The sequence below is a fragment of the Mercurialis annua genome, linkage group LG2 (assembly GCF_937616625.2).
Source record: "Mercurialis annua linkage group LG2, ddMerAnnu1.2, whole genome shotgun sequence".
NCBI classification, from domain to species: domain Eukaryota; kingdom Viridiplantae; phylum Streptophyta; class Magnoliopsida; order Malpighiales; family Euphorbiaceae; genus Mercurialis; species Mercurialis annua.
In genome coordinates, this window is record NC_065571.1 from 4,851,345 (window position 1) to 4,860,566 (window position 9,222).

General features: G+C 26.6%; 1 pseudogene; it reads right to left on the reverse strand.

The window, feature by feature from the left end:
- Nucleotides 1-7,771: 7,771 nt before the first annotated feature.
- Nucleotides 7,772-8,333, reverse strand: LOC126668084 (protein SMALL AUXIN UP-REGULATED RNA 16-like; annotated as a pseudogene).
- Nucleotides 8,334-9,222: the final 889 nt, after the last annotated feature.

The window sequence follows — 9,222 nt, forward strand, 5'->3', positions numbered from 1 at the left end:
AAATATTTAAGTTATATAGGTGAAATAATTTAAGTTAAAGAAGCTATCATATTTATCATTGTTTTAATTCAATAGTGATTTTGTGTTTTTTGGTCACTTTTATTTATTTTAATATATTTTAATATAATTAATTAATAAGGATATTTAAAAAAATTAATTATTGAATTAATATTGAGTGTTTATAATTTGAAAAACGCCTACCAATTTGATATAAAATAAGTATTAAATATTTCATTAGTGCATTTAGAAAATATAAATACTAATCTTTAAATATTTTCCATCTGAAAAGAGAAACAAAATTAAATTTTTACATAAAAAAATATATAGAATTTTCAACAAAATAGTGGTTTTCGTCTATATTCATAATTAAAATTAAAAGAGGTAACAAAGATTAGAGGAACAAATTTTTTAAGCAAGGAATTAGAAATGATAAATTAGGTTAAGAAAACTTTTTTATGTAATTAATAATAAATAGGCTAATCTCATCATAAAATTCTTGTACTATTAGCTTTTATTTTATTTAGTTCTCAATAAATTTTTATATATAAATAGTCCTTTAACTATTTTATTTGTACTTTATGATCTTTTTGTGGGTGAATAAAAAAAACATTATCGTTCTAATTGCATGAAACGACGACGTTTTACGCTTAAAATGACCACATATATTCAAAATAAATAGTTAGAAAATCGATTACATGTAATAAATTTTCAAGAATCAAATGAAATAAAAGGTAATGGTACAAAAAAATTAGGATGAATTTAGCCTAACAAGTAACCATAATATGATAATATTATTGTTTAAATTTATAATAAATTTAATAATATTCACATATGGCTTTGTAAATAATTGGGATAAACAAGAATGAAAGAAGATAAAAACAAGATACCACATCTTTATTTTCAGTGGCTATAGGGTTTAAAGCTTTTGGATTTTGGCACAAGCCAAAAAAAATCTGAGCCAGTTCGATTAAAGGCAACGGCATAGCTAGAAAATAAGGGGACGAATTATAAAGAAGAAAATTAAAACTGACAATTTCTTCATACGAATTATGTAAAGTTTAAAATTACATCTCCAATCAATTATGATCGGAATATAAGCCAAATCCGTCTGTTCCCACCACTGTGTAAAGGCTATGAAAAAGACGAATAATATACTTATAAAATAAAAATTGGAATTCTCTTAAATTCATTTTAAATTTGAAAGGGTCATGTGCACGATTTACACCGTTCTTCATCATAAAATGAACGGTATAAATTAAAAAAATATAATCTTAACACCATTTATTTCACGATAAACGGTGTAAATCGTAAAATGACCCCTTCCGATCCCTAAAATAGTAGTCCTGCCTGCGTGGCACTAAATAGTCATGCCAAAATTGAGAATAGTAACGATCAATATATGGTCTCCTTTGTTGCTGATGTTGACTTTGGCTATATCCAACAGACAAACTTCTGCTAATTTTTAAATGAATTGTAAATCATTCTTCCAACAAAAATATCTTATAATATGATCAATTAAGATAATTCAGTCATATCGTAATTTGAATTTTCTCTACCGTTATTTAATTCTACATACTTTATATTAAATCATTCAATAAAATTTAAGGTGATTCCTTAAAAAATAAAAATAAGATAGATATCATTAACAAAATCAGAAAAGTGACAAAACCACTCATGATGACCTGACAAGGGAATGTTTTGCGCCAAAACATGCGCTGCTTGATTCGCAGACCGTCTTAAAAACAAAATAAATGTTATAAAACTGCTTTACTAACTCTATGCAATCCTCAACTAAAATTTCAGGATCAAGTAAATTACGATTTCTGATTTCTAAAATTACCTCCAACGCATCAAACTCTATAATCAAATTTGAGCCATCCTTAAGCCAACACAAAACCTCTCTGATCCCCATTACTTTCCAACCTCAATGCTGTAGATTTTCAGTACGTATCATTGTTTGAGAGACAACAAATTGTAATTCTTCATTTAAATAATCTGCTCTTCATAGATAGTTTATTTACGATAGTCAACCAACTCATAAAATCATGTAAGAATTCCAAATTATTTTGCTTTCCTTTTTCTTTCATAATTGGGGAAAAAATATCAACGAAAAGCAGATTATTAAAATTAGAAGAAAATCTCTAAAATAAATAGTAATATATAATACACTTTAACCATTTGAACACATTAAAATTTCATATTATAAATATATAATTAAATTGTTAGATTTAGATATTTTAAAAATCAAACTAAACTGAAATACTTGAAATATTTTAATGAATAAACTAAACCGATTAACGTTTATTTGGTATAAATTATTTTTTGGTCCATTCGGTTAGGTGCGTACTAATGCATGTTTAGAAAATTAGAATGGTATTTTTGTCCAAATAAAATTAATTATAAATATCTTCGAATTATTTGAGTGACAAAGTGATTGTATCTATTTTTTGTACTAAAAAGTTTCAATATCAGATTAATAAAGCCCTAATGGATAATCCCTTGATGTACCTAGTTGCCAAATTTCAGATTCTAACAGCTAAAAGTGTAATGTGGACGTGTACTGGATACAATGTAAAATTCCCAGTTTCTGCCAACAAATTAAATTGTAAAGTATTATCATATGAACAAAGGATTAATTCACCCCTCAATTATTCTTCAAAAATTCACCCCTCAATTTGGAATAAGATATCAGCTAAATCATTCTTAACAGATCGGTAAAAAAAACTCACAACTTTATATTTTGGTCTAATCACCCTAAAATACTCCACTTTTTTAATTTTTTTCGTTTATGCATTCACCTTTTAAAATTTTCAATTATAGCCCATTTGTCAATTTTGTTTTCAGTTGTAGCCATTTGTTTAAAATGAAGTGAAAAAAGAGTATAAATAACCTCTCATATTGTTTCATTTTATAATTTATTATGATAAAGATGAAAATTAGAATAATATGAAGTAATATAGGGAAAGTCTTACCTAGACCCGGTTCATGAAAAATTTATAATATATTTAAATTTTTTTCCATTCCAACTTAGATAAATGGTTATAATTTAAAGTGAAAACTGGAGAAATAGATTAAAGGTGAAGATTTAAAAAAGGTAAAACTATAAATGAAAAATAAAATAACATGGATGGAATTTTTAGAATGATTAACCCGTATATTTTCGTCACTCAATTGTAATTTGAGAAACACCAGTTTTTTGGCTTAATACATAATTAGACCCCTGAATTTGTACCCTTTTACCCATCTAACCTTTAAACTTAACGTGTATCCTATTGAACCTCTGAACTTGTTAAATAATTTTTTTTAACCCCTAATACGGAGATTGGGTCTCAGACGCGCTGACGTGGCAAATGACCTTTGACCGGGCTGCCAGCTCGTTTGCCACATCACCAAATATATAACGCTTAATATATTATTTGACCCCTGAATTTATACTAATTTACCTATTTGACCCCTAAATATTTTGTTTAACCCATTACACCTCTAAACTTATGAAATTATCAATCTTAACCCATGAACTTGAGAGTTTAAAATTTATTTTAATATATATTTAGTTTAATTAATAATTAATAATAAAATATATTATTTTTCCATACTTAAATGATACCGTTTATTTTGTATATATTATCAATTCTAATAAAACTCCAACAAAAAATAGTTATAATTTATTAAATAATTATTTTTACTTAATTAAATATTTATTTTTAGTTATTTTTAGTTATTTTAATTTATTTTTCAACTGACGGGATGAAATTTGAATGATCAGGTGAGACTTGTTAAATAAATACTATATAAAAAATAAAAAAAATAAACTAAAATAACTATTAAATTAAATGAAAATAATTACTATATAAAGTATAACTACTTTTCATTAAAAGTTTATTAGAACTGATAATATATACAAAATAAATGCAAAATAAACGATGTATGTTAAAAAAATATTATATAAAGTATGGAAAATGAATAATTATTTTATATAAAATTATTTTATTAATACTTATTAATTAAATTAAATATATATTAAAAATAAAATAAAAATTAAATTATATTTGAAACATTCAAGTTTAGGGGGTTAAGAAGGATAATATAACAAGTTTAGAGGTCTGATGGGTTGAACAAAAAGTTTAGGGGTCAAATAGATAAATTAGTATAAGTTCAAGGGTCAAACGACGTATTAAACAAATTTATTTTGTCCACCTAAGCTTTGCTTTTCTGCACTGACGCGCCAATTTTTGTTTGAACACACGCGCCAAAGCCATGTGGACGAATAGGGTTAAACGTTTATAAATTATCAAATTCAGGGGTCAAAAAGGATTATTTTAACAAGTTTAGAGGTTCGATAGGTTAACCGTTAAGTTCATAGGTTAGATGGGTAAAAGGGTACAAGTTCAGGGGTTAAACTATGTATTAAGCTCCAGTTTTTTTTATGTTTTTCCCCTTTAGGCATCTTCGCCTCTATCCATTCAATGCATCTTTCTAATTTTTGAGTTTTTTCTTTTTTTATGATACTCGTATATTTTTTATACATTTTTAAATATACAGTAAAAAAGCACCATCTTTCTTTCTCATGATACTCATTTTTTAAATTCACATAAACTTCCTTTCTAAATTATTTTTAGATTAATTATAGTAAACTCAACACATTTATATCAAATTACAATTATATCACGACTTTTAAAAATTATCAATTCCAGTCACCATTTTTTAATTTTTTACAATTATATCATCGTATAACTGACGAAACAACCGGAGAACGATATGACGCGGCATGTCAAATGCCACAATTAATTTTATTATGTTACTAAATTGATTATTTATCTCAAAATATAATTTAGGACTGCATATTTTTATGAGAAAAAAATGCAAAGCATGAAATCATGCTCCAAAATATTAGCGCAAATTATGATTAAATTATTCATGGCATCAGAGTTGTCCCACGCTATTTTCCGGTTGTTATGTCAGCTATAAATCATCAGATTTTTTAACGGTGATATAATTGTAAAAAGTTAAAGCTAGGTAATTGACATTGATTTTTTGTAATACTCGTGATAGAATTGCAAATTAGTGCAAAGATAACGATTCTTTAGATCGAGAATCAAAAAAAAATTATAATATATTTAGATAATTAAATTTTTGGTTTTTTTTTATAATAAAATTCAAACTAAATAAATATACTTGAAATATTTATAATAAATAAACCGAGCCGATTTTTTTTATTTGGCGCAAATTAGTTTTTTGGTTCATTCGGCGAGGTGCATTTTAGAATGGCATTTTTGTCCATATAAAATTAGTTATAAATATTTTCGAATCATTTGAGTGACAAAGTGATAATATCTATTTATTGGACTAAAAAGTCTGAACATCAAATTAATGGATAATCCCTTGATGTAGTAAGTTACCAAATTTCACATTGTGACAGCTTAAAAAGTGTAATGTGGACGGGTCATACCTACTAGGTCAATTTCCTTGAAGACAATTCCAGCATAAAGTTCAATGTAAATTTCTCTAATTTCTGCCATTATTGAAAGAAAACAAAAAGAATTTATAAAGTATTATCAAATGAATAAAGGATTCATTCACCCCCCTCAATTCAGCACAAATATAAAATAAATCATTTTCAACGAAATTGATAAAAAAACCTCAACTTTATATTATTTTTTTTCGTGCAGGTTTTCTTTGTAAACCCTCAAAATGATTATTCATCTCCTTCTCTTTTCGTTTAATGCATCTTTATAATTTTTGGGTTTTCTTCCTTTTCTTATAAAACCATATATTTTTCATCTATTTGTAAATAAATAATAAAGAAAACATCATCTTAGATGATAATTTCTTTGAATCCACGTAAGTTTTCTTTTTAAATTATTTACATATAAAATAATTGTCTTTACACTAAATTGTAATTATATAACGAATATTACAAATTATTAATTTTATTAACTATATCTTTTAATTGCAATTATATACTGTTCAAAAATCCGGCAATTTATGGTTAACGAAACAACTTAAGAATGATATAACACGACGAGTCAAATGTCAGGAGTAATTTGATTATCTTGCTAAGTTGGATAATCCCTTGATGCAATAAGTTGCCAAATTTCAGGCTAAAAAGTGTAATGTGGACGTGTAATACCTACTGGATCAATTTCCTTGAAGACAATTCCAGCACAAAGTGCAATGTAAATTCTCTAATTTCTGCCGACAACTAATTAAATTGTGAATGGATTATCAAAAAACTTGTGTCAATTTATATACTCATCACCAATGGGAATTGGTTCAAGTGGTAAGCGGCTTGATATCGCTTAAGCAAGGTCTCGGATTCGAGTCCTTGTGAATGCAGAAAATTCCCACTGGCAGACTCACCCACCATGTCAGATGCGCGACGCGGGTCGGATCCGGATTAATTAAGGCGAAATCTTGAAAACCGTATGGACTTACCAAAAAAAATATATATATATACCCATTATGTGTTGCTGCTGATACCAAAATGGTAACAATCAAAAATAGAAAGTTAACTACCGAAACATTCAACACTTGGCACCACTCTAATCGCCCAATCTTTGCTGCCATCACACGACTCACTTCTCATGTTCCAAGGCTCACAACATCTTACCTTTATGTTTAGATTTGCTATTTTACAAAAACTTCAACCAATGTTTTATATTGGCCTAATGGATAAGATCATTTGAACTTTAATTTTAATTTTAAGGTTTAAGGTTGTCACTGTCAAATCTTTTTTGACTTTTTACTAAATAATACCAATTTAATAATTTTATTTCAATTTTATCTAAAACAAATTCAAATTAAACTAATTTACCTTAATTTTCAATTGAATTATTATTCTAATTTGTTAGATAGTAAATTTTTTTTTTTTTTAAATTAGGCTAAACCTATCTAGAGGCCCTTATACTATATCATTTTTGTTCAAAAAGCCCTTATGCTATTTTTTTCTTCAGGTCCCTGTACTTGGCAAAATTCCGATTTTCAGGTCCTTTTGAGGGACTAGAGGAACAAAAAAATTGTAAATAGAGGAACTAGAAAAAACTAAAAAAGAACCTGAAAATCAAAAATTATGTAAGTAGAGGGACCTGAAGAATAAAAAAATAGTACAATGACTTTTTAAACAAAAATGATATAGTACAAGGGCCTCCAGTTTAGCCTTAAAATTATAACATTTAACTATTAATTTAAAAAATTATAATTCAAAAATAATATCAAAACTTGATTCTAAATTTTTTATTTTTTAGTATTTAAATCAAAACTAACAAGCTTGGAATTCAAAATAAATGAAAAAGGCAAATAGATATGAGAAAAAAACAAAAACATTCCAAAATAAATTAAATATTACTCAAATAGCTAAAACTCAAATTCTTTACATTCATGACAAAATAAGGAGAAAGTTTACATTTTCTAGTCAACCACTAAATAATAGATACATGACACACTCAAAGTAAAAAAAAAGTCAAGAAAATTCAGTTGTCAAACAGTTATAGAAACGCGTCAAAACGCGTCTGACATGCGTGTCAGAAAAGCGTGCCAGTCACGCATCAGCACGTGTCAGTGTGTTTCAATCTTAGTGGTGCGATTGGAGGAGGAGGGATTTGATACGGTTTGACGAAGGTAGGGTTTTATTTTGTCCATTTTTTTAGAAGTGTTTTTTTTAATATTTTGTGCCAACTTGAGGGGGTGAATTGATCCTTTGTTGATTGTATGAGAAGCAAATATGAAACCTGTCCATTTTAATTTTGCCTCCATTACAGAAAAGCCAGCAGAATACTCTAAAAGACTTGAAATATACTGATCAGACTAAATATTAAAGAATTTGAACTCGAATCCATAATTTAAATTACAGAACCCAAGAGAGCTTCTCATTATTATCAATCCTTTGAAAAAAAATTAAATAATAAAAAATTGACCCTATATGATGACTACTTTAAACAATGGTGATTACTGAGCTATTGAGCTGTACTTAGGTTTACAATAATTGAAAATATATACATTAATTTCATCTTATGAGTGCTGCTAAAGAGCGAAAAAAACCTTCTTCACATGGAATAGCAAGACCCTGCATATCATGTTTAAATCCATACTCTTCTTCAGCCCTCTGAAGCAAATTCTGAAACTCGGGATGACCTAGTCATGATAACGGAACAATCTGTCGGCTTCTATTTTCACCCACGTACACCGCAAAATGACCTTTCGGTACATCATAAGGAAGATCTTGATCATGACGATGAGGATCAAACCCATTCTCCTTACCAAAACTTGAACATCTTTTAAGAATTTGCTTTACAGCAGTTGTTTGATGACTCGTGTTTGATTTTTTTTATAGCCATGGTTTGTAGTAGTGGAAGAGAAAAGAGAATTTAGATTGAATGATTGAAATTGAGTTGGCTAGAGATGTATTTATTGGGAAAATTTTAATGTTAGGTTTGGGGGGGTTTAAAACATTGGAAGTTAATGAATTTTGTTCTAATTTTAGAAAGGGTATTTGTTCGTGTTAGTAAAATATAACCAAAAAAGGTGATGTGTAACCAAAATTCGTTAGATAGTAAAATTTATTTTTTAAAATTATAAAATTTAACTATTAATTTAAAAAGTTATAATTCAAAAATAATATCAAAACTTGATTCTAATGTTTTTATTTTTTAATATTTAAATCAAAACTAACAAGTTTGGAATTCAAAATAAATGAAAAAGACAAATAGATATTGTATGATGTAAAATATTAAAATAATTTATTTAATTGAAAAAATTGAATAGAATAGATTTGAACATTTTAAAAACTTTATGTAAAATTATAAAAAAATCTAAAAAATTGACTTTTTGACACTGTTAGGTGGCCAATCATTTCAGTTGATTTTTTTTTTTGAGGAAACATTTCAGTTGATTTTAAGAAGTCCTAATAATACTAAAACAATTTGTTAAATAGTCAATGTTTAATTATTAATAATTAATCAATTAATTAAAGTTTTAAAATCATTTTTAGTTAATTAAAGAATTATATTTGATTACTGAGTGAATGATTCTTTGCAACTGATTTTGTAAAGTTTCTGTTTTATACTTTTTTAGAACTATTACGTTACTTCGAACATATTTTTTTAACTAAAACATAACTATTAAATAAATCAACATAATTGAAAAATATATTGTAATATTTTTATAATGAGAAAATCTCCTACAATACACTATTTTGTATTTTATTTTTATTTTTATATTATTTTT